The 26,889-nt window shown below is 45.6% G+C and overlaps 1 protein-coding gene and 1 long non-coding RNA gene across 2 annotated transcripts in view; both read left to right on the forward strand.

The window, feature by feature from the left end:
* The window catches only part of LOC134958271 (protein Wnt-7a), a 138,338-nt gene that overhangs the window by 76,423 nt on the left and 35,026 nt on the right, over positions 1–26,889 (forward strand). The gene's annotated exons all lie outside the window — the stretch shown is intronic.
* LOC134958272 (uncharacterized) lies at positions 25,139–25,721 on the forward strand. The gene is made up of 2 exons (XR_010186927.1): positions 25,139–25,171; positions 25,270–25,721. It is a non-coding gene; the product is annotated as an uncharacterized LOC134958272 (long non-coding RNA).

A 26,889-nucleotide genomic window follows, 5' to 3' on the forward strand; every position in this document is an offset into this window, starting at 1 on the left:
GCGGGGGGGGGGGGGGGGGCAGATATAACATGTGCAGATAAATTTAGATTTGGGTGGGTTTTTTTGTTTCGGTGCAGGGTAAATACTGGCTGCTTTATTTTTACACTGCAATTTAGATTTCCATTTAAGCACACCCTACCTAAATCTAACTCTCTCTGCACATGTTATGTTTGCCCCACCTGCAGTGCACATGGTTTTGTCCATTAGAGAACAATTTTGCTGCTGCGATCAGGTCTGAAGTAGGCCCTTAGTCAGACAGACTGCAGTAGAAATATGCATACTAGCGCCCTAACAGCTTGGGGAATTAGGTCCAAAAATTGGTGAAAATTTCAGAAATTCCTCAACAGAATCCTAATGCAGACAAATTCCTCTCTGGCGCAGGTTCCCACAACTTAATATTCGGTACCACTTCTTCAAAATAAATAATTTATTGAAGATTTGCATGGCATCAATACAAATGTGTTTTGATAATCAGGTACAGCATGTGATACACTGCATACTGTAAACTATGTTACGCTTTTCATGGGACTGCCGCCCGCTTTTTCAGACAGTTTTTTTCTGATGTTCCTTTTGATCCATAGCAACCAATCTTATTCTAGCTATTATCTTCTAGAAGGTGCTAGATAAATGATAACTAGAATCTGATTGGTTGCTACATCTCCACTTCTATAAACCGGCACTTTAGTTTATATAGCCCCTTCTCTTTTAGCTAACTGGATGACCTGGAGTCTTACTTATCAGACCATACATTAGACTCTTGTGGAACCCTTGAGCATTGCAGGTGAATAACTATAAGCATAGAGTATTTATTGCATAAAATACTAGCAAATAATCTTTGTGTAAATTGTACTGGGCTTTTCCCTTTGCACAATATCATAGAACAACAATGATGTTCACACTCAAAAGTACTTAATTATATGAGGGTCAATAAAATACATAAATTGTGTACCTCCCTGTAATCAAACTTTTGTTCAGGCACGTAACATCCACTTTAGGTCTTTTCATAAATGGAAACTCCAGAAAGTTGGAGGACTGAAACAGTTCTCAAGCAAGCATGTAATACAAATCTCCAGGCAGCCTCCCAGGAAATAGCGTTCTGGACACCGGTAACCGCTCCCCTGGATACAACAGAGACTCACTGCTATGGATTTTAACGCGTTTTAGGCCTTCCTAAGCACTTTTTTAAGGCAAATGTCGCCCAGTACAATTGACACAAAGATTTATTTGCTAAAATTTCATTTCGGGGTAGGGATACGCCCCATAAGTGTGAATATTGTCAAGGCAGCCCTCAGTTTGCGCACTAGACAGAATCTCTTCTTTTTCTTCATTGTATAAAATACTGTTTACTTTAAGGCAGTACAAGTTTAAAAATAACACAGTATAACGATCACATATACAGAGAAAGAAATACTCAGCAAGTACTAGCGGTATCGATTTCATCTCCTTTCTTCAGCAGGGGTGAAAGTTTCTATAGCATGTAAGACTGCCATTATAGGGAAATGACAATCTTCGGGTACTAGATTCTGACAGGTCAATGGAAGCTGTAACCTCAGCCTATACTATGGCCTCTTGTCATATTTGAGAACTATTTTGTGTGGTCACACCATTTTTCCAGTGCCTAGTGAGGAGGAGTGTTATAGGAGACACTACCCACCCCTGTATTGGGTTTAGAGGTAGGGTTGACTATTGGTGGCTCTGTCATTGATGGTCGATGGTTTTGAACCAACAGTTTAAATAGTCTATCTGTGCAGATGCACAGATGGCGCACATTCATGCACAGACTGTGGCATGTGCAGATCTGGGCTCATCAATGGTTTCTAATCAATGATGGGAAATGGCCAACCCTAATTAGAGGCTTGGTGTAATAAGTAAGTATCTTGATACCTAAACTGAAGTAACGACACATGATAATCCCATAATTTTTGGATACTCTACCCGCTCAGCCTAACAAGGGTGTTCAGCTTCTTTTGATTAGAATTAACCGATAAATATTTTTTTCTATGTAAATGAAGCAGTATTTGTGGGCTCCCTGTCTAAAAAATGGGAGAGAGAACACATTACCATATATGGTCTTTGCCTATAAGTGGTGGAACAGGAAACTGCATTTTGTTACTACAATGAAAACTAACCTATCTGGTACATATAGTAAGTCTAAATAGAAATGATTATACCATAATTGTTCAACACCGCTTTCAGGGAAGGGACAAAAGTGATAAAAAGTCCCTATTTCTGTGGGAAACAAGGTGCAGGCTGAAAGAGGTGAATATAACCCCTAATTTCATCACAGGTGGGTTTAATCTTTATTACATGGCCTGTAAACCCTATTCCATCACAATCCATTATACGGTAGATACAGTGTAGTCTTCTTGAATACCACTGTTTGAAATATTTGGCATTCTAAAGATTTGTGACTCCCTCTTCCTCTCATAAGAGATCTATGACAGGTTCAAAATAGTATGATATGAATGCATGCGTGTAAGGTCCTGCTTGGTGCTCTAGGCTGAGTTTCTGTTTTATTGCATAGTTGGAAAGCCAGTACTTGATAGTTTATCAGATAGTGTAAGCTACAAAATGCACTCCTGTCAGAAAGGTAACACTTCTCATAGCCTGAAAGTGAAGTTTAAGGCAAATTTGCCTGGTAAATTCAGTTCCAATGTTTTCTCTTGTTAACCAAACAATGAAGCTGCTGGTTTTAGAATTCTATGCTTAGCAAATGACAGCAACAGTTTGAGATACCTACCCATTAAAATTACCCATTACTAAAAATGTTACATTTTGTATGTTCCCAAAACAAATCTAGTCTACTATATATGGTTGTGATGACCAAACAAACAGGAGTGTGAAGCAGAACAATTCCAAGTAAACAGTAGAGTCTTGTACTAAAATAAATATGCAATATACTGTAGTATGATAATGGTAATTTGTCAAGACATAAAAGGACTAGACACCTACAATTGGACTACCTAGTGAATTTTTTCTTAGTTAATTTTTGTACTGGGAAGACAAAGACCATTTGCTTCAAAGATAATTATCCTCTAACAATCATAACATCTCCTGTGTAAAAGATAAAATGATATACTAACCTGCAAGTTATGCAAGCTTTGAATTTTGTCATGGTAAAGTTCTCCATGATCTAAATTCTAATCGTAAATATTCTTAGTGTAAGTACAAGCTCCTAAGCAAGCCTGTATGAAACTGCATATCTGGATTGTGCAGTCCATGATCTAGGTAATGGGTCTTAGCAAGAACTAGATATTAGTGAAAGTGTTAGATTAATACAGTGCATCCGGAAAGTATTCACAGCGCTTCACTTTTTCCAAATTTTGTTGTGTTACAGCCTTATTCCAAAACGGAATAAATAATTTTCCCCCCTCAAAATTCTACATACAATACCCCATAATGACAACGTGAAAAAAAGTTTTTTTGTGATTTTTGTAAATTTATTAAAGATGAAAAACTAAGAAATCACATGTATATAAGTATTCACAGCCTCTTCTCAATACTTTGTTGATACACCTTTGACAGCAATTACAGCCTCAAGTCTTTTTGAATATGATGCCAAACGCTTGGCACACTTATCTTTGGGCAGTTTCGCCCATTCCTCTTTGCAGTACGTCTCAAGTTCCATCAGGTTGGATGGTAAGCGTCGGTGCACAGCCATTTTCAGATCTCTCCAGAGATGTTCAATTGGATTCAAGTCTGGGCTCTGGCTGGGCCACTCAAGGACATTCACAGAGTTGTCCTGAAGCCACTCCTTTGATATCCTGGCTGTGTGCTTAGGGTCAATGTCCTGCTGAAAGGTGAACTGTAGCCCCAGTCTGAGGTCAAGAGCTCTCTGGAGCAGGTTTTCATCCAGGATGTCTCTGTACATTGCTGCACTAATATTTCCCTCTATCCTGGCTAGTTTTCCAGTTCCTGCCGCTGAAAAACATCCCCACAGCATGATGCTGCCACACCATGCTTCACAGTAGGGATGGTATTGGCCTGGTGATGAGCGGTGCCTGGTTTCCTCCAAACATGACGCCTGGCATTCACGCCAAAGAGTTCAATCTTTGTCTCATTAGACCAGAGAATTTTGTTTCTCATGGTCTGAGAGTCCTTCAGGTGCATTTTGGAAAACTCCAGGTGGGCTGCTATGTGCTTTTTACTAAAGAGTGGCTTCCGTCTGGCCACTTTTCCATTCAGGCCTGATTGGTGGATTGCTGCAGAGATGGTTGTCCTTCTGGAAGGTTCTCCTCTCTCCACAGAGGAATGCTGTAGCTCTGACAGAGTGACCATCGGGTACTTGGTCACCTCCCTGACTAGGGCCCTTCTCCCCTGATCGCTCAGTTTAGACGGCCGGCCAGCTCTAGGAAGTGTCCTGTTGGTTCCGAACTTCTTCCATTTACAGATGATGGAAGTCACTGTGCTCATTGGGACCTTCAAAGCAGCAGATATTTTTCTGTACCCTTCCCCAGATTTGTGCCTCGAGACACTCCTGTCTTGGAGGTCTACAGACAATTCCTTTGACTTCATGCTTGGTTTATGCTCAGACATGTACTGTCAAGTGTGGGATCTTACATAGACAGATGTGTGCCTTTCCAAATCATGTCCAATCAACTAAATTTACCACAGGTGGACTCCAATTAAGCTGTAGGAACATCTCAAGGATGATCAGTGGAAACAGGATGCATCTGAGCTCAATTTTAAGCTTCATGGCAAAGGCTGTGAATACTTATGTACATGTGATTTCTTAGTTTTTTATTTTCAATAAATTAGCAATAATCACCAAAAAACTTTTTCATGTTGTCATTATGGGGTAGTGTGTGTAGAATTTTGAGGGGAAAAATGAATTTATTCCAGTTTGGAATAAGGCTGTAACATAACAAAATGTTGAAAAAGTGAAGCGCTGTAAATACTATCCGGATGCACTGTATATAGAAATATATAAGGTACACATAGTGGCAGATCTATGTACTGTGTGCCTGCACACTATATTGATCTGCTAAGCTGCAGTGGTTTAAACAAGAGGTTCTCAAACGTGGTCCTCAACTAGCTTCATATAATTTGAATTACTAGGCTTCCTACACAGGTGTATGAGGTTGAGGTTATTAGTTCAAGTCCGGGAATAGCATGCTGGGCAAAGTGAGTTTTAAATACAGGGTGATGTAACTGTGCACATAGATCACACAGTTACTGATAGCTCACAATTTAACCATATGAATATGTCTTAGGAGGTTTGGTGCTCATTTACTTTGCTTGGACTGTTGCAAACTGGAAACCATCTGTGTTTGTACAATAGGTGTCTGGTGAAGGGGGCATTTAATTGGATCATTTGGCTCCATCCCTTCCTCATACACATATACAGACCCCTACCCACCTTGCAAATCCTGGTGTGGCGATATGCATTATACAATATTAGTTATGTTATTTTTTTCATGATTTCTATTGATTGCGCAGCAGAGAAAGGTAAAAACAACTAATGTTCTGAAAATATCTATAAACATATACATACAGTATATAGTCACTGAAAAAAAGACAAACATCCATTAAGTTCAACCTTTCATTCCACTAACCTGTTAAATATAATACAAACTGGTTTCAGTATTTCTTTTATCAACCACAATTTTTTTTTTTTACTACTAATACTAGTAGCCTTCTGTATTCTGTCTGATGAAAATGCATCGAGAATTCTAGATAGAGAAATCCTGTCATTCACTACTGTGGACTTGTTCAGTGGACAAGAATTAGCTTGAAAAAGTCCACGGTTACCAATCGGACGACTCTGTTACCGCTGCATGCTGATTACATGTTAGCTGACTCCTTAACCCAAAGGTCAGATTAACAAGTGCCTTCTGCTACCTACAGTGCTGTCTCCTGGCCAATGTATCGGGCTCTGTAGAGTGGAGCAGTTAGAGGCTGCGTACGGATTAAGCGCCATACTTCACCAGTTTCCAGCCATTCTGGATGAAAGGTATGGCTGTCTATAAGAGGTCCCAGCCAGGCTCTGTCCATGTGCAATTATACTAAGAGCCATGGAGTTAATACATTTAACCAGCCCCTGAGAAACTACTACATTTGTTTCATGTGGATAGGCATTTAAAAAGCGGTTTATATTGATAAATCCAGAGTACAAGTTTTACATATATCTACGGTACCGTATAACAAACTTTAAAACATATTTTTTATCCTGCTTTGGACATTAAGGGGTCTATTCATGAAGCAGTGTAAAGAGTGGAGAAGTGAGCCAGCTGCTCTGTACAATTGTATAGTAAGCAAATTATAAATGTTACTTCAATGCTGATTGGTTGCCATAGGCAACTTCTCTACTGGCTAACTTCTACACACTTTTCACTGCTTCATGAAAAGACCCCTAAATGAGTACCAATTGACCACTGTGTGCTACATACAGGTTTAATTGACCACTTTCTAGATTATGACAACTAGATACTATGTAGTGAACTCACTTGTCACTCTTGTAACAATTCAAATATAAATGTTTTTATACATTTGATTTATTTAGCAAGGCTAGGAGAATTCCTGTTGAGGTGGATAACCATTGTTTATGTTTTTGTATACAATTTTGTGGAATAAATTATATAAATTAAATACACTGATGCACTGGTTTTTGTGAGGTTCTCAATACCTCTTTTCAGCTGCTGCAGATCTATACCTTTTTATCTAAGGCGTCAATCAGGCGCTGAGCGAATATATATTTCTGCAGCGGGGTACATTAGTTTCCAAAGGGAAACATCAGGGTGTAGAGATGGATCTTGATCCAGGCACCAACAGGCTAAAGCTTTAGACCAAGCATGTCCAAACTGCGGCCCTCCAGCTGTTGTGAAACTACATATCCCAGCATGCCCTGCCACAGTTTTGCTGTCAGAGATTGCTAAAGCTGTGTCAGGGCATGCTGGGATGTGTAGTTTCTCGAAAACAATACATGAAAACGCAAAACTTATCCTGCACCAGACTTAATATAATTAATTAACTAAATACTGATAACCAACTAGAAAAAAAGAGATTTTGGCCCCCATGGGCAACTATTCTAACGTTGGAGGTGCTCCTCGGAATAATGTACCAAATACATATAAAGTGAGTTGTGGGTTCTTCTACATCCACCAAATTTATATGTATGTGTAGTTTCTCAACAGCTGGAGGGCCGCAGTTTGGACATGCCTGCTTTAGACCGTCCCAGGATGCATTGGGGCCTCCTCTATAACCCCGCCTCCAGGCACTGTGAGCTCAGATTCGAGTTGGTGCCCTGCAGAGCAGGTCACTTAACAAGGGGGCTGCACTGGGCAGCCCTGAAAAAGCTTTTACTTGAAGACTTCAAGGGCCGCAGCACTTACATGTCAGGGTGACATTCTGTGCTGCGGCTCCGTTCCCTCCCCAGCGTCGTTGCATACTCCCGCTGGCTCAGTTACCGGGTGTGGCCATTGGGCACACGGTAGCAACGCTCTCCTGGTTCGCGTGGCTGCTACGAAGGGAGAAGGTAAGAAGGTCCCCCAGGTGGGACCCGCCATTAAATCGCGTTTAAATTGCAGTCTAGGGAGAGGACTGCGAAGCTGGCTTGGATACTGTCACCGAGCAGGGACCGCACTATATCCACCAGAGCATAGGAGTACAGGTTGGGTGTACTAATGCGCACTTTAATAGTACCAGGTGGTGAGGACCAGCATAGGGGAGACGGCGCTTGACCTGTAGCCCCTTCCCGGCTCACGGCGCCATCTACTGCTGGTGTTCCCTCCCTGGACTGCCTCACACTCTCCCTCACTCCCTGACTGAGACGCTGGGCTCCATCTTCTATGCATAGCTGCGACTGGTCTCCGGGACTGCAGGGCAAGGTCTCCCTTGTAAATCCGCCTGTACATCAGCGCTGTGATTTTACAAACACTCAAGTATTCTACATGTCAATATAAAGACAGCAATAGTTAAGAACAAGTTTACCTGTGCCAGAATACATTGTACGAGTATTCTGATATATACATCCGGTCTGAGATCGCGCTTTGTTATTTATATTTATATATATATATATAAATAAATAAAAAATAGAAGTAATCAGTGCCTAATAATGCTTAGAAAATGACGGTGGGGACATAGAATGATATTTAGTGAAAAAAATGGGACAAGCACTTATCTCAGATAGGAATCTTCGGTCCTCAGACCAATATCATCACAGTAATATGCAAAAGAGAAAAAGAAACAACCAATAGTGTGTACCGTTTAAACCTATATGTACTTATAGCATTTTTCTACTTAGTGAGTGTTAATTGGAAATGCTCCCAGAATATCACACTCCACAATAGCGTAGTAGAAAGATAATTTTTCACATTTAATTAAGTACATAAAATATATCCACGGTTTAAATCGAGCAGGTACCGCACGTACAGCTTTGTCTATCACTGTATTCTGTACCCTAAAGGACTAGGTGCGTCTGGGTCACATATACAGTAGTGCTACACAGTATTTACCAATATAGTGTATTCTACTGTGTACTCAGTCACATAATACCGGATTTATTTGCTGGTGTCTTGTACTGGGGGCTCAGTCGCATAATACCGGACTTATTCGCTGGTGTTGTGTACTGTGTACGCGGTCACATACTAGGTAATTTATTCTCAGGTATTGTACTCTGTCTGGCTGTATCGTACTAATACGCTCTGTAACACAAAGGGTGAGAAATCTGAGGACACTCCTGTATCATGCGACGCATGCACCAAGGCTTTGCCTGAGGGGGAAGTTTAGTATGATGATCTGTGTACTATGGGGGTAATTCCAAGTTGATCGCAGCAGGAATTTTGTTAGCAGTTGGGCAAAACCATGTGCACTGCAGGGGAGGCAGATATAACATGTGCAGAGAGAGTTAGATTTGGGTGTGGTGAGTTCAATCTGCAATCTAAATTGCAGTGTAAAAATAAAGCAGCCAGTATTTACCCTGCACAGAAACAAAATAACCCACCCAAATCTAACTCTCTCTGCAAATGTTATATCTGCCCCCCTGCAGTGCACATGGTTTTGCCCAACTGCTAAAAAATTTCCTGCTGCGATCAACTTGGAATTACCCCCTATGTGCCATTCAACTCCCAGTCAGTCCGCAGCTCCTGTAACCAATCAGGAGCCATCTTGGGCGGCGTTCTGAACTATGTTAAATACGCTTGTGACACACCTTACGCCCCCTATGGGACCTCCTGTACCATTACAGTCACATCTTGTCCATATGGTAAATCCACCTTGGGTGGATAATATGTCTACCCAGTTGCAGCAATTGAATTAATCTTTGGTTAGACATAAGACTGCCCCAAGCCACTCTCGTGTCACGGGGTCATCTAAGCGGGCCACTTCCTCCTCACAATTCACTAATCTCTCAGAAGATTCTTCTGAAGAGGACGGGGAGCACACTGTCCCGTCAGACACTGACACAGCTGCTTCTGACAAGGAATCTACAACTCAGTTTGATGTCCCTGACCTAGTAATTGATATTAAGCAGATCCTGCAAATATCAGATGATGATGAGGATTCTACTACTGTGTCTAAGATACCTGATAAGTTTAAACGTCAGAAGGTAACTAAAACACTATTACCGCATTCTGACCATTTAGTGGACATACGACAAGAACCCTGGATTACTCCAGGGAAGAAATTCTCCCTGTTTAAACGGATGGTTGCTCGCTATCCTCTCTCTACAGAGTTGTGTAACAAGTGGAAAAATGCACCACCGAAGGATTCCCATGTCACCCGTCTGGTGATGTCATCTACTCTGCCTGTCACCACTGTCACCTCACTGAAGGAACCGACAGATAAGCGTGTGGAGGGATGCTTGAAGTCTATTTACTCCCTTACAGGTGCTGTACATAGACCCACTATAGAAGCCTCCTGGGCTGCAAAAAGAATTGAAGCATGGGTTCAGGCATTAGAGGACGAGTTGCCCCAGGATATATCTGACAATGCCATACAATACCTGTCTAATATTACCACCGCTGCCTATTACATTCAGGAGGCGTCCTCTGAGGCAGGTGTGTTGGCAGCCAAGGCGTCGACTACGTCCATCCAGGCTCGCCGTATTCTGTGGTTAAGGTCATGGATGGTGGACCTGGACTCCAAAAAAAACATGGAGGTTCTCCCGTTTAAGGGAGACATCTTATTTGGAGAAGACCACAATAAAAGTGTGACTGATTTGGCGCCTGCTAAGACTGCCTTTCTCCCTAATACTACTCATTCTGCACAGAAAGCAAAAGGTACCAATTTTCGCACCTTTCGACCTCAAGGGAAAGCAAAGGGTCAGACTTACCCGAGACAATCTCGTGCTTCCAAAACCACAAAGCCCAAGGCAAAACAATCCTGGGCAGCCTGTCAGCCGCTTCTAAACACTACAAGCCTGCTACATGACGGGGCGGGCCTCCCCCTGGTGGACCCCAGGGTGGGAGGCCGACTTCTGCGATTCACCCAGGTCTGGTTAAAGACCACTTTAGATGCATGGGTGCGAGAAGTTGTCTCTCATGGGTACGTAGTCTCTTTCAAGAGACGCCTCCCTCGCCAGTTTTGCACCACGTTTATTCCTTCGGATACGTTAAAAGCGCAAGCTCTTCAATTGGTTGTGCGTTCCCTCCTGGATACAGGAGTGGTGGTGCCGGTACCTCTGTCCCAGAGAGGCAGAGGATACTACTCGACCCCGTTTCTAGTACCGAAACTCAAAGGGTCCTTCCGGCCTATACTTAACCTCAAATAACTGAACAAGTTTATGAGAGTGTCCAAGTTCCGTATGGAAATACTGCACTCAGTTGTACTGGCCATGGAAGCCGGAGACTATATGGTATCCCTGGATATACAGGATGCTTACCTGCATATACCTATTGCCCTATCACTTCAGCAATATCTGCGGATTGCTATTGGCAACCTACACTATTAGTTCCAGGATCTGCCATTTGGACTGGCCACGGCTCCTCGGATGTTCACCAAGATTATGGCCGTGATGACGGCTCATCTCCGACGCCAGGGAGTCTGGACGACTTGCTGATTCTGGCAAACTCCCACAATGTCCTCCTCAGTCATCTGGAACTGACAGTAAACTTCCTCCAAGCCCATGGGTGGCTCATCAACTGGAAGAAGTCCTCACTGGTCCCAGCTCAAAGCATGGTGCACCTAGGCGCACTGCTGGATGCGCACAGCCAATGGCTGTTTCTGTCTCCAGAGAAGGTCCTGAAGCTTCAGGACAGGATCAGATACTTCCTTTCTCGCTCAAGAGTGTTGATACACTCGGTGATGCAAGTACTAGGCCTGATGGTGTCGGCGTTCGACATGGTAGAGTACGCTCAATTTCATTCCTGCCCTCTGCAGAGGTTAATCCTTGCCAAATGAGATGGCCTGCCTCATCAGATCAGGTCTCACATGGTCTCCTTGATTCCGGAGGTTCGTCTGTCGCTGACCTGGTGACTACAGGACCAGCAGTTAAGCAGGGGCCGTCCCTTCTGGTTCCCCAACTGGGTCCTATTGACTACGGACGCCAGTCTGAGGGGATGGGGCGCAGTGTTGGAGCAACACTCTTTCCAGGGTCGGTGGACCAGGGAGGAATTACTCCTCCCGATAACCATTCTGGAATTGCGGGCAGTGTTCAATGCTTTGTCTCTCGCCCTGCCTCTGATACAGAACAGGCCTGTTCAAGTACGGTCAGACACCGCCACCACGGTGGCATACATAAATCATCAAGGCGGCACTCAAAGCCGTACGGCAATGATGGAAGTGTCAAAAATCCATCGTTGGGTGGAACGCCATCTGCCAGCAATATCAGCAGTGTTCATTCCGGGAGTCCTCAACTGGAAAGCAGATTTCCTTAGTTGTCAGGACTTGCACGCCAGAGAGTGGAGTCTTCATCAGGAAGTCTTTCTAGTTAACAAGTGGGGCCTACCAGATGTAGACCTGATGGCGTCTCGACACAATCACAAAGTTCCGGTCTTTAGATCAAGAACCAGGGATCCTCAAGCAGCATTCGTGGATGCGCTGGCAATTCCATGGAACTTTCGGCTGCCCTATGTGTTCCCTCCGGTGTCACTCCTGCCCAGGGTACTGCGGAAGTTCAAACAAGAAGGAGGAATACTACTTCTAGTCGCTCCAGCATGGCCCAGACGGCATTGGTTCTCAGACCTGCAGGATCTATCGATAGAGCATCCTCTTCTGCTTTCTCAATGCCCAGACCTCCTCGTTCAAGGCCCTTGTGTCTACCCAGACCTGGCCAGACTGGCTTTGGCGGCGTGGCTCTTGAAGCTTCACTCCTGAGGGCCAAAGGATTCTCAGAGGCGGTTATTCAAACTATGCTTAAGGCCCGCAAACCGGCATCTGCACGGATTTATTACAGGGTCTGGAGTTCTTACTTCACCTGGTGTGCTGCTAATAATCACGATGCTTACAAATTCAGTACTTCCAGACTTCTGGCTTTTCTGCAACAAGGCCTGGACTTAGACCTTCGTCTGGCCTCCCTCAAGGTTCATATCTCTGCCTTGTTGGTGTGGTTTCAGAAAAAAATTGCATCTATTCCTGACATTCATACTTTCACTCAGGGTGTTTTATGGATTTAGCCTCCCTATGTCCCTCCTGTGGCTCCATGGGATTTGTCTGTTGTCCTGAATGCCCTGCAAGAGTCTCCATTTGAACCTCTTGAGCCAGTGGACCTTAAATGGCTCACGGTCAAGGTCCTGTTCCTACTGGCTATTGCCTCTGCTAGGAGGGTGTCAGACCTAGGCTCTCTGTCCTGTCTTCCACCCTTTCTGATATTTCAATGTGACCGGGCAGTTCTTAGAACTCGCCCCTTGTTATTTGCCTAAGGTGCTGTCATCTTTTCACCTTAACCAAGAGATTATGATTCCGGCCTTTTTCTCTTCTGATTTGTCTTCCAAAGAGCGGTCTTTGGATGTGGTTATGGCTCCCCATATTTATGTGGAGAGGACTGCCTCTATCAGGAGGTCAGATACCCTTTTTGTACTTTTTGGTTTTCACAAACGTGGCTATCCTGTGAATACGCAAACATTGGCCAGATGGATTAGAATGGTGATTGCACAAGCATATGCGCAGGCTGGACTCCCAGCTCCTGCTGCTATCAAAGCCCATTCTACTCGGTCTGTTGGACCTTCTTGGGCGGCTGAACAATTTTGCAAGGCGGCTACGTGGTCCTCAGTGAACACGTTCATTAGGTTCTATGCCTTCGATACTTCTGTCTCCCAGGATGCTTCCTTTGGATGCCGGGTTCTTATACCTGCTACGGCGCGTCCCCTCCTATGAGGAACTGCTTTAGGACATCCCCGATATTTCCCTGTGGAAACCAATGTACCCCACTGCAGAAAAGGAGATTTATGGTAGACTTATCATAGTTAAATCTCTTTCTGCGAGGTACGTTGGTTCCACAGGGCACCCGTTCCGACGTACCTAGCTTCTATGGGTTTGTATGGCATTAGCCCCTAGTCCCTTCTCTTGTCGTGAGAACGTGGTTCTATGTGACTAACGTCTACCTTCTCTTTTACCTGCTCCTGCATTGGACTGGTTAATGAACCTGAGCTCACAGTGCCTGGAGGCGGGGTTATAGAGGAGGCCCCAATGCATCATGGGACAGTCTAAAGCGTAATTTTTGGAGGGTTGACTGCATTTTTGCCCAGGAACTGATGTGATTGACATATTTTCTCTCAGGAAAGCTCTGCATTATATGTGTATACAATATAAAAGCAGAATTAAATTGTATATATCTTACTCTCATTAATAAAACTTTTATGGTGGAAGACATATTTTCTTGATGCTGTAATGTTATGGGGTTGATGTTTGCCTTGATCATTAGATGTAATAAGTAATTGTATATAGATAATACTGTACTCAATACAGATGACCTCAGTGAGAGGAAACATACTGTAGATTAGGGCATGAAGGAGATCTCACATCTTAGGTGGTGTGACGTCATGCCTCCCCTAAGTCAGGTTGCTAAGGTAGCAGCCACCGCTGGGGTACGTGGGCTGTGGTTGTCAAGGAATGTGAAAGTGCTATATTGTTAAAGAAACCGCTATACCAAGAAGAGAGCAATATCAGTTATAAATAGAAAACATTTTAAATTGAGCAGAGAGGAATGGTATTAGTAAAACAGAGGGGAAAGGTATGAATATACCAGCTGAATGAGAATACTAGAGAGAATGAGAAAGAAACTTGAATAAATAGCACATTATCGATTGGGTACAACACATCCTGTATATAACCTAAACATATGTGGAAAATACCTAGCAAGTGTATCCAGGGCTGGCGCCACCATTAGGCAGCTTTAGGCAGCTGCCTATGGGCGGCAGCCCTGGAAGGGCGGCACTGAGTGCAACTAAAAAGAAAATGAAGTGACCGCGTTCCTCCTATCTTCCCCCCACCCTCCCGTCCAGATGACCATGTAAAAGTCCAGCTTTTCTCTCAAACCGTGCAAAGAGGCCACAGAGCTGCTGGAGCTAGAGGAGGAGGCCAGAGGTGGAACCTTACAGCCTGGGCGGAGATATTTCACTAACCATTGGTGGATCCAAATGCTTAAGCTGCTTCCTGCACCCCCGTTCCATGCGTGTCCCCGCCTCGGATCTCATTCTGGCAGAGAGAAGAGGTGAGTAGCAGCGCAGAGACCTAAAGGCAGCGGGTTACAATCTGATAGCACTGCACCATCGCTCCCTGGCAGAATGCGGCATCTGCTCTCCCTGCCCCTGTGCAGCCAGAAGTGAGCAGCATACTCCACACAGTAACCGCCGTGTTATCAGGACAGTCTGCCCCTGCCACCGGTGCTGTGGTCAAGCAGGCTGGTCTTCTACATGGTTGGGTTCTGTGTAACACTACAGAAGTGTGAGGCACAGCCCCAATCTCACACAGTATCACCCTACCCTGTGTTTTTATATATATATATATATATATATATATATATATGTGTGTGTGTGTGTCTGTGTGTACGTGTGTGTGTGTGTGTATGTATATATGTGTATGTATGTACAGTATATGTACATATTCCGTTGCGCTTTACATTTAGAACAACAGTTATAGAACAAAACTGGGAAAACTAGGCATTGATACACAAGGATAGATGCTTCCTATTGCATAATGGTCCACCAGATTGCTAGGTTCTTAGTGGGTTGTATGATATGATCACCCAGCAATGTTGGCAGACAAAATATGTGAGGTTATGTGGATTGTACAGAGAGGATGTAATTGGATGGGGAAGTATTGAAGGTTATGTGGGTAGGTCTGGAATTTAGTAGGCTTGTCTGAAGAGGTGAGTTTTCAGGGAAGGTTTAAAGGTTTGGAGACTAGATGTGAGTCTTATTGTGAGTGGCAGGGCATTCCACAGAGTGGGTGAAGCCCGGATAAAGTCCTGTCATTTTGAGTGGGAACAAGTAATACACGTGGATGAGAGACGCAGATCTTGTGCAGAGCAGAGAGGTCTGGTAGGGAGATATTTTGAGATGAGTGAGGAGATGTATGATGGTGCAGTCTGGTTAATAGCCTTGTATGTAAGTAAAAGTATTTTATATTTAACACAGCAGAATACCGGTAACCAATGGAGGGACTGACAGCGGCGATCGGCAGACGAAGAACGTCTAGCGAAGAAGATTAGCCTCGCAGCTACATTTAAAAAGGATTGTAGTGGTGAGAGCCTATGTTTGGGAAGACCAGTAAGGAGACTATTACAATAATCAATGCGGGAGATGATGAGTGCATGGATTAGATTTTTGCAGTGTCTTGTGTAAGATAAGGGCGTATTTTGGATATGTTTTTTAGGTGCATGTAACATGATATAGAGACAGATTGAATGTGTGGAACAAAGGACAGTTCAGAGTCAAGGGTGACACCTAGGCAGCGAGCTTATGGGGTAGGGTGGATAGTCGCATTGTCAACAGTTATGGAGATATCAGGTTGGTAACTACTCTTGGCTGGTGGGAAAATAAGTCTGTTTTGGAAATGTTGAGTTTGAGGTGGCGAGATGACATCCAAGATGAAATGGCAGACAGGCATTCAGTGACACAAGCTAATACAGATGGTAATAAATCTGGGGAGGATAGGTAGATTTGAGTATATAGGCACGTGGAGGCCACAAACACTACTGAGCCTCATTTTGACTTGTTTTAAGGACATTACATCAAAGTTGGATCAGCCTGTAGTGAGTTTTTCCACTTTAGTTTTAAGGGTGACTCCAAATCCAGACCTCCATGGGTTAATAAATTTGATTTTCATTGATCATTTTTGTGTGATTTTGTTGTCAGCACATTCAACTATGCAAAGAACAAAGTATTTAATAAGAATATTTAATTCATTCAGATCTAGGATGTGTTATTTTAGTGTTCCCTTTATTTTTTTGAGCAGTGTATATATATATATATATATATATATATATATATATATATATATATAGTCTGTGTTTCTCCATTATGAACAGCGGGGCTTGGGCAACCAGTGTAGCATTATAGGATGGGTTCCAGATTACTATTTTGGGGGAAGAGGTACAGAGGTGGGCTGGCCCGGGGAGCAGGGTGCCATGTGCCCCCCAGGCAACGTTACTGCCAAGGGTCACGGGCCGTCCGCCACCTTCCACTACACCAGCGGTGACCAACCCACAGCTCTCGAGCTGCATGCGGCTCTTTCTAACTCCGCATGCGGCTCGTAAGCTCCCGTGGCGCCTCCTGCTGTGCCAATCAGAGCTCGCGGACCGGCAGCCAATCAGGAGTCTTAACTGCCAGTCTGCAAAATCTGATTGGCTTTGGACCGGCGCCTAATTAGAGAGAATCAATGCCGCCGGAGAGTGGAGACTGAGGGGCAGGAGAGGCGCACGCTGCGCTTTCCTCCCCTCACAAGCAGCAGACTGAGCAGAGCAGCAGCGCGGTGGTGAGCAGCACTTGGAGGGGCGCAGTGTGGTGACATGTGTATCTTACACTGGGAGCATATCTGGCACTGGGGGGATGTGTATCTGGCACTGGGGGGACATGTGTTTCTGGCACTGGGGGCATATCTGGCACTGGGGAGACGTGTATCTGGCACTGGGGGCATATCTGGCACTGGGGGGACGTGTATCTGGTACTGGGGGACATGTGTTTCTGGCACTGGGGGCATATCTGGCACTGGGGGAGACATTTATCTGGCACTGGGGGCATATCTGGCACTGGGGAGACGTGTATCTGGGGGTTCACTACGGCTGGCCGGCGGTCGGGCTCCCGGCGACCAGCATCCCGGCGCCGGGAGCCCGACCGCCGGCTTACCGACAGCTTGGCGAGCGCAAATGAGCCCCTTGCGGGCTCGCTGCGCTCGCCACGCTACGGGCACGGTGGCGCGCTACGCGCGCCACACTATTTTATTCTCCCTCTATGGGGGTCGTGGACCCCCACGAGGGAAAATAAGTGTCGGTATGCCGGCTGTCGGGCTCCCGGCGCCGGTATACTGAGCGCCGGGAGCCCGACTGCCGGCAAACAGAAGACCACCCGTATCTGGCACTGGGGGCATATCTGGCACTGGGGGGACGTGTATCTGGTACTGGGGGGGCATGTGTTTCTGGCACTGGGGGCATATCTGGCACTGGGGGAGACATTTATCTGGCACTGGGGGCATATCTGGCACTGGGGAGACGTGTAGTTGGCAGTGGGGGCATATCTGGCATTGGGGAGATGTGTAGCTGACAGTGGGGGCATATTTGGCACTATGGGGACATATATGTATCTGGCACTGTGGGGGCATATATGTATCTGGCCCTGTAGAGGAATATATGTATCTGGCACTGTGGGGACATATATGTATCTGGCACTGTGGGGACATATGTATCTTGCACTGTGGGGACATATATGTATCTGGCACTGTGGGGGCATATATGTATCTGGCCCTGTGGAGGAATATATGTATCTGGCACTGTGGAGGAATATATGTATCTGGCACTGTGGGGACATATATGTATCTGGCACTGTGGGGACATATATGTATTTGGCACTGTGGGGACATATATGTATCTGGCACTGTGGGGACATACATGTATCTGGCACTGTGGGGACATATATGTATTTGGCACTGTGGAGGCACCCATTTTTTGGTGTTTTTATATGTATGTGGCACTGTACAGGGGCTTTATTTGTATGTGGCACTGTACAGGGGCTTTATATGTATGCAGCACTGTACAACATGACTAAAAATGGGGTTATGACACAAAGTCATACTCCTACAAATGTCAAACCGAAAGGTGTGCGCATAAAAATGGGGTGTGGCTTTGTGACAACTATGCCACACACCCATTTTTGCTTGCACGCCTTCCGCGTGCGCATGATATGGCTCTTACCCTTGAATAGAGATCTTTTGTGACTCTTTGCCACTTACTGGTTGGCCACCCCTGCACTACACAGCTCTGCTGAAGCCGCTGCCGCACTGACAAATGTGTAATAAAGTATCTTTGGGATAATTTACACCAGGCCTAATTTTTTTTTCTTAATAAATATTTTTTAAACAAAAAAAAACTCCATTTAAGATGGCGCCATTACTTATGGGCAAGTGCTCTGGACTTGCCTCCCAGGCTAAAAGTTGCCAACCATCCCCTAGCGAGGCTAGGCTGTGGGGGTGGGAGGGTTAGGCTGCGGGCAGTGTGTGTGTGTGTGTGTGTGGGGGGGGGGGTTTAGGATTTGGGGGTGGGGTTGAGGGTTAGGTATCAGGGGGTTAGTTTACATAATTAGCAAGTATTGGGATTGTAATCTCTGGGATGCCACTGTCAGTATTTCTCTGACGTCCTAAGTGGATGCTGGGGACTCCGTCAGGACCATGGGGGATAGCGGCTCCGCAGGAGACAGGGCACAAAAGTAAAAGCTTTAGGATCAGGTGGTGTGCACTGGCTCCTCCCCCTATGACCCTCCTCCAAGCCCCAGTTAGGTTTTTGTGCCCGGCCGAGAAGGGTGCAATCTAGGTGGCTCTCCTAAAGAGCTGCTTAGAGTAAAAGTTTTGTTAGGTTTTTTATTTTCAGTGAGTCCTGCTGGCAACAGGCTCACTGCAACGAGGGACTTAGGGGAGAAGAAGTGAACTCACCTGCGTGCAGGATGGATTGGCTTCTTAGGCTACTGGACACTAGCTCCAGAGGGACGATCACAGGTACAGCCTGGATGGGTCACCGGAGCCGCGCCGCCGACCCCCTTGCAGATGCTGAAGAGAGAAGAGGTCCAGAAATCGGCGGCTGAAGACTTCCCAGTCTTCTTAAGGTAGCGCACAGCACGGCAGCTGTGCGCCATTGCTCTCAGCACACTTCACACCAACGGTCACTGAGGGTGCAGGGCGCTGGGGGGGGCGCCCTGGGCAGCAATGAAAGTACCTATGCTGGCTAAAAATACATCACATATAGCCTCTGGGGCTATATGGATGTATTTAACCCCTGCCAGGTTGTCAGAAAAACGGGAGAAGAAGCCCGCCGAAAAGGGGGCGGGGCCTATTCTCCTCAGCACACAGCGCCATTTTCCTACACAGCTCCGCTGCTAGGAAGGCTCCCAGGCTCTCCCCTGCACTGCACTACAGAAACAGGGTTAAAACAAAGAGGGGGGGGCACTTATTTGGCGATATTATTATATATTAAGATGCTATAAGGGAAAACACTTATATAAGGTTGTCCCTGTATAATTATAGCGTTTTGGTGTGTGCTGGCAAACTCTCCCTCTGTCTCCCCAAAGGGCTAGTGGGGTTCTGTCCTCTATCAGAGCATTCCCTGTGTGTGTGCTGTGTGTCGGTACGTGTGTGTCGACATGTATGAGGACGATGTTGGTGAGGAGGCGGAGCAATTGCCTGTAATGGTGATGTCACTCTCTAGGGAGTCGACACCGGAATGGATGGCTTATTTAGGGAATTACGTGATAATGTCAACACGCTGCAAGGTCGGTTGACGACATGAGACGGCCGGCAAACCAATTAGTACCTGTCCAGGCGTCTCAAACACCGTCAGGGGCTTTAAAACGCCCATTTACCTCAGTCGGTCGACACAGACACAGACACGGACACTGACTCCAGTGTCGACGGTGAAGAAACAAACGTATTTTCCTTTAGGGCCACGCGTTACATGTTAAGGGCAATGAAGGAGGTGTTACATATTTCTGATACTACAAGTACCACAAAAAAGGGTATTATGTGGGGTGTGAAAAAACTACCTGTAGTTTTTCCTGAATCAGATAAATTAAATGAAGTGTGTGATGATGCGTGGGTTTCCCCCGATAGAAAATTATTGGCGTTATACCCTTTCCCGCCAGAAGTTAGGGCGCGTTGGGAAACACCCCTTAGGGTGGATAAGGCGCTCACACGCTTATCAAAACAAGTGGCGTTACCGTCTCCAGATACGGCCGCCCTCAAGGAGCCAGCTGATAGGAGGCTGGAAAATATCCTAAAAAGTATATACACACATACTGGTGTTATACTGCGACCAGCGATCGCCTCAGCCTGGATGTGCAGCGCTGGGGTGGCTTGGTCGGATTCCCTGACTGAAAATATTGATACCCTTGACAATTTGCACTCTGGCATCAAGAGTAAGTGCGATGTCCATATCTGCCAGAAGATGTTTATGGACACGACAGTGGTCAGGTGATGCAGATTCCAAACGGCACATGGAAGTATTGCCGTATAAAGGGGAGGAGTTATTTGGGGTCGGTCCATCGGACCTGGTGGCCACGGCAACAGCTGGAAAATCCACCTTTTTTACCCCAAGTCACATCTCAGCAGAAAAAGACACCGTCTTTTCAGCCTCAGTCCTTTCGTCCCCATAAGGGCAAGCGGGCAAAAGGCCAGTCATATCTGCCCAGGGGTAGAGGAAAGGGAAGAAGACTGCAGCAGGCAGCCCCTTCCCAGGAACAGAAGCCCTCCACCGCTTCTGCCAAGTCCTCAGCATGACGCTGGGGCCGTACAAGCGGACTCAGGTGCGGTGGGGGGTCGTCTCAAGAGTTTCAGCGCGCAGTGGGCTCACTCGCAAGTGGACCCCTGGATCCTACAAGTAGTATCCCAGGGGTACAGATTGGAAATTCGAGACGTCTCCCCCTCGCAGGTTCCTGAAGTCTGCTTTACCAACGTCTCCCTCCGACAGGGAGGCAGTATTGGAAACAATTCACAAGCTGTATTCCCAGCAGGTGATAATCAAAGTACCCCTCCTACAACAAGGAAAGGGGTATTATTCCACACTATATTGTGGTACTGAAGCCAGACGGCTCGGTGAGACCTATTCTAAATCTGAAATCTTTGAACACTTACATACAAAGGTTCAAATCAAGATGGAGTCACTCAGAGCAGTGATAGCGAACCAGGAAGAAGGGGACTATATGGTGTCCCTGGACATCAAGGATGCTTACCTCCATGTCCCAATTTGCCCTTCTCACCAAGGGTACCTCAGGTTCGTGGTACAGAACTGTCACTATCAGTTTCAGACGCTGCCGTTTGGATTGTCCACGGCACCCCGGGTCTTTACCAAGGTAATGGCCGAAATGATGATTCTTCTTCAAAGAAAAGGCGTCTTAATTATCCCTTACTTGGACGATCTCCTGATAAGGGCAAGGTCCAGAGAACAGTTGGAGGTCGGAGTAGCACTATCTCAAGTAGTTCTACGACAGCACGGGTGGATTCTAAATATTCCAAAATCGCAGCTGTTTCCGACGACACGTCTGCTGTTCCTAGGGATGATTCTGGACACAGTCCAGAAAAAGGTGTTTCTCCCGGAGGAGAAAGCCAGGGAGTTATCCGAGCTAGTCAGAAACCTCCTAAAACCAGGCCAAGTGTCAGTGCATCAATGCACAAGAGTCCTGGGAAAAATGGTGGCTTCTTACGAAGCGATTCCATTCGGCAGATTTCACGCAAGAATTTTTCAGTGGGATCTGCTGGACGAATGGTCCGGATCGCAGCTTCAGATGCATCAGCGGATAATCCTGTCTCCAAGGACAAGGGTGTCTCTTCTGTGGTGGCTGCAGAGTGCTCATCTACTAGAGGGCAGCACATTCGGCATTCAGGACTGGGTTCTGGTGACCACGGATGCCAGCCTGAGAGGCTGGGGAGCAGTCACACAGGGAAGAAATTTCCAAGGAGTGTGGTCAAGTCTGGAGACTTCTCTCCACATAAATATACTGGAGCTAAGGGCAATTTACAATGCTCTGAGCCTAGGAAGACCTCTGCTTCAAAGTCATCCGGTGCTGATCCAGTCGGACAACATCACGGCAGTCACCCACGTAAACAGACAGGGCGGCACAAGAAGCAGGAGGGCAATGGCAGCAAGGATTCTTCGCTGGGCGAAAAATCATGTGATAACACTGTCAGCGGTGTTCATTCCGGGAGTGGACAACTGGGAAGCAGACTTCCTCAGCAGGAACGACCTCCACCCGGGAGAATGGGGACTTCATCTGGAAGTCTTCCACATGATTGTGAACCGTTGGGAAAGACCAAAGGTGGACATGATGGCGTCCCGTCTGAACAAAAAACTGGACAGGTATTGCGCCAGGTCAAGAGACCCTCAGGCAATAGCTGGGACGCTCTGGTAACACCGTGGGCGTACCAGTCGGTGTATGTGTTCCCTCCTCTGCCTCTCATACCCAAGGTACTGAGAATTATAAGACGGAGAGGAGTAAGAACTATACTCGTGGCTCCGGATTGGCCAAGAAGGACTTGGTACCCGGAACTTCAAGAGATACTAAGAAGGGACTTGCTTCAGCAAGGATCATGTCTGTTCCAAGACTTACCGCGGCTGCGTTTGACGGCATGGCGGTTGAACGCCGGATCCTAAGGGAAAAAGGCATTCCGGAAGAGGTCATCCCTACCCTGGTCAGAGCCAGGAAGGAGGTGACCGCACAACATTATCACCGCATTTGGCGAAAATATGTTGCATGGTGTGAGGCCAGGAAGGCCCCCACGGAGGAATTTCAACTCGGTCGATTCCTGCATTTCCTACAAACAGGAGTGTCTATGGGCCTCAAATTGGGGTCCATTAAGGTTCAAATTTCGGCCCTGTCGATTTTCTTCCAGAAAGAATTGGCTTCAGTTCCTGAAGTCCAGAAGTTTGTCAAGGGAGTACTGCATATACAACCCCCTTTTGTGCCTCCAGTGGCACTGTGGGATCTCAACGTAGTTCTGGGATTCCTCAAATCACATTGGTTTAAACCGCTCAAATCTGTGGATTTGAAATATCTCACATGGAAAGTGACCATGCTGTTGGCCCTGGCCTCGGCCAGGCGAGTGTCAGAATTGGCGGCTTTGTCTCACAAAAGCCCATATCTGATTGTCCATTCGGACAGGGCAGAGCTGCGGACTCGTCCCCAGTTTCTCCCTAAGGTGGTGTCAGCGTTTCACCTGAACCAGCTTATTGTGGTACCTGCGGCTACTAGGGACTTGGAGGACTCCAAGTTGCTAGATGTTGTCAGGGCCCTGAAAATATAGGTTTCCAGGACGGCTGGAGTCAGGAAAACTGACTTGCTGTTATCCTGTATGCACCCAACAAACTGGGTGCTCTTGCTTCTAAGCAGACGATTGCTAGTTGGATGTGTAGTACAATTCAGCTTGCACATTCTGTGGCAGGCCTGCCACAGCCAAAATATGTAAATGCCCATTCCACAAGGAAGGTGGGCTCATCTTGGGCGGCTGCCCGAGGGGTCTCGGCTTTACAACTTTGCCGAGCTGCTACTTGGTCAGGGGCAAACACGTTTGAAAAATTCTACAAATTTGATACCCTGGCTGAGGAGGACCTGGAGTTCTCTCATTCGGTGCTGCAGAGTCATCCGCACTCTCCCGCCCGTTTGGGAGCTTTGGTATAATCCCCATGGTCCTGACGGAGTCCCCAGCATCCACTTAGGACGTCAGAGAAAATAAGAATTTACTTACCGATAATTCTATTTCTCGTAGTCCGTAGTGGATGCTGGGCGCCCATCCCAAGTGCGGATTGTCTGCAATACTTGTACATAGTTATTGTTACAAAAATCGGGTTATTATTGTTGTGAGCCATCTTTTCAGAGGCTCCGCTGTTATCATGCTGTTAACTGGGTTCAGATCACAGGTTGTACGGTGTGATTGGTGTGGCTGGTATGAGTCTTACCCGGGATTCAAGATCCTTCCTTATTGTGTACGCTCGTCCGGGCACAGTATCCTAACTGAGGCTTGGAGGAGGGTCATAGGGGGAGGAGCCAGTGCACACCACCTGATCCTAAAGCTTTTACTTTTGTGCCCTGTCTCCTGCGGAGCCGCTATCCCCCATGGTCCTGACGGAGTCCCCAGCATCCACTACGGACTACGAGAAATAGAATTATCGGTAAGTAAATTCTTATTTTTGACAGCCGGCATCCCGAGCACCAGGATATCGTAAGGATTTTATATTTATATATATATATATATATATATACACAGTTCTTGGTGGCAGCACTCCCACACAGTCCGATACTGCTCCGGTGCCCTCCTTGACTCCGCACTTAGCCACGGGTCCTTCACTGAAAAAACGATGCAGGCGGCACTCGGAATTCACTGCACAGCACAAGCAGGTAAGTAATAACGTTTCAAAGTTTATTCACCTCTTCATCAGATTACTCTGATGAAGAGGTGAATAAACTTTGAAACGTTATTACTTACCTGCTTGTGCTGTGCAGTGAATTCCGAGTGCCGCCTGCATCGTTTTTTCTATATATATATATATATATATATATATATTATACACCTCTCCGTAATAACCTAATAATAACCCCTAACCTTAACCCACATTGATAAATCAACCCTTATATCCTATCCCTAATACCCTAACCCCAATACCCTAACCCAAACCGCTAAATTGTGAGGTGGTTACCTATGGGCTCCGTATTTTGACGATGGAGGGGGGGGGGGGGGGGGGCGGGCGGAGGCAGCTGACTATTTGCCTAGGGTGCCGAGAAACCTTGCACCGGCCCTGAGTGTATCCAACAGCATTTACACAGTAGACACATATGAACGAACAAGTGAATTCATCAGCATTTGCACAATAAACATATGTGCACAAATGGCTAATTTAAGGTGGGTCTATTGGTGCTCCCTTTGTATGGATGCTTATTGATTGACATAATCAATGTAATTTACCGCCATTTACCTAATAAAGAACTATGTTGTACAGCTAAATTATACTGTATCCATAAATACTCCCTCCGTGTGAAGACATGCCTAAATGATGTAAAAGTAGATTTATACAGAGACTTGGCTGTCAGCACTGCACCACTGGAGGGTCTACCACGTGTTCTAAATTGGTTAGACATTATACCCATTTGAATTGCCTTCACTCCTGAGTCTCTGAGTGTCAGGTTCAAGCTGCTGACCGACGAGGTTCCTTATGCTTGCGAACCAGTTAGATTCTATACACATATGAATCTTCCCCATATTCGAATATCTGAATGTCAGACTCAAGCTGATGATATATGAGGTATGGTCCTCGCTGTATCAATCAAGTCCCATTGAAATATTGAAACGTTGTTCATACATCTTTGAATGACCTTTTATGTGCTGACAATATGTTCTGAAATGAAGAGATTTTACCCCTGATGAAGTCTTGGAACAAGACGAAACGCGTTGGGTTATTTATCTATCTATTATCTGATGTTACCTCCGAATCTACAATAAGGAGAAGGAGGAAATCGTAGTGATATATCTACGCTTTTTCCTCATCACTACAAACTGATTGTTCAAATTGTGCGAGAAATGTAAATGTATCAACTCTGTATACTTATGAACATTTGTGTCGGGTTTATATGTTGTTTTAATAAATTTTTATGTTAGTATTTGTTATCTGACGTAATTTATCCGGAGAGTACTGTGAGGGTCCGTTTTTAGGTAGGGCGTTGATATAACTCCCTTGGCGCCATCTCCTCTATTTCATTTCATATTTTCACACATTTAGTTCCTCCTAACAGGGAACTTAGAGGATACAGGCAGCCATATAATTAATTAATTTTAGTGTTTTATTTGAAATAGCGCAGTGGGAGAGTAATTCTTGTCATATATATATATATATATATATTATACACCTCTCCGTAATAACCTAATAATAACCCCTAACCTTAACCCACATTGATAAATCAACCCTTATATCCTATCCCTAATACCCTAACCCCAATACCCTAACCCAAACCGCTAAATTGTGAGGTGGTTACCTATGGGCTCCGTATTTTGCCGATGGAGGGGGGGGGGGGGGGGCGGGCGGAGGCAGCTGACTATTTGCCTAGGGTGCCGAGAAACCTTGCACCGGCCCTGAGTGTATCCAACAGCATTTACACAGTAGACACATATGAACGAACAAGTGAATTCATCAGCATTTGCACAATAAACATATGTGCACAAATGGCTAATTTAAGGTGGGTCTATTGGTGCTCCCTTTGTATGGATGCTTATTGATTGACATAATCAATGTAATTTACCGCCATTTACCTAATAAAGAACTATGTTGTACAGCTAAATTATACTGTATCCATAAATACTCCCTCCGTGTGAAGACATGCCTAAATGATGTAAAAGTAGATTAGGTACAACTAACTCTGACATCAGTTAACTATATTCCAGGAGATTTTTTCATTCAAACCTCTTGGACTTGTTGTGTCCAATCTAAAAATCCATTTTGCTTCTAATTGAAGAAGTTTGGCTCCCCTATCTCCACCCCGGATTGATTCCGGGATATGGTCAATCACAATGTGTCGCAAAGCCATCAGAGTGTGTTTCTTCTCGGCAAAGTGCATGGCCACCGGTTGTTCAGATCTTCTTTCCTAGTAGTGCTTGATTTATTGCAGACCTATGTAGAACCATACGCTCTCTTACCGTTCTTGTAGTTTTACCCACGTACCCCATTCCATACGGGCAGAGTATTAGATATATCACATAGGATGAGGTACAAGTCAGGACAATCCTAACTACTTGCCCACTATGGGGATGCTTAAATGATGGTCCCGTCAGCAT

This window comes from Pseudophryne corroboree, chromosome 9 (assembly GCF_028390025.1).
Source record: "Pseudophryne corroboree isolate aPseCor3 chromosome 9, aPseCor3.hap2, whole genome shotgun sequence".
NCBI lineage: Eukaryota > Metazoa > Chordata > Amphibia > Anura > Myobatrachidae > Pseudophryne > Pseudophryne corroboree.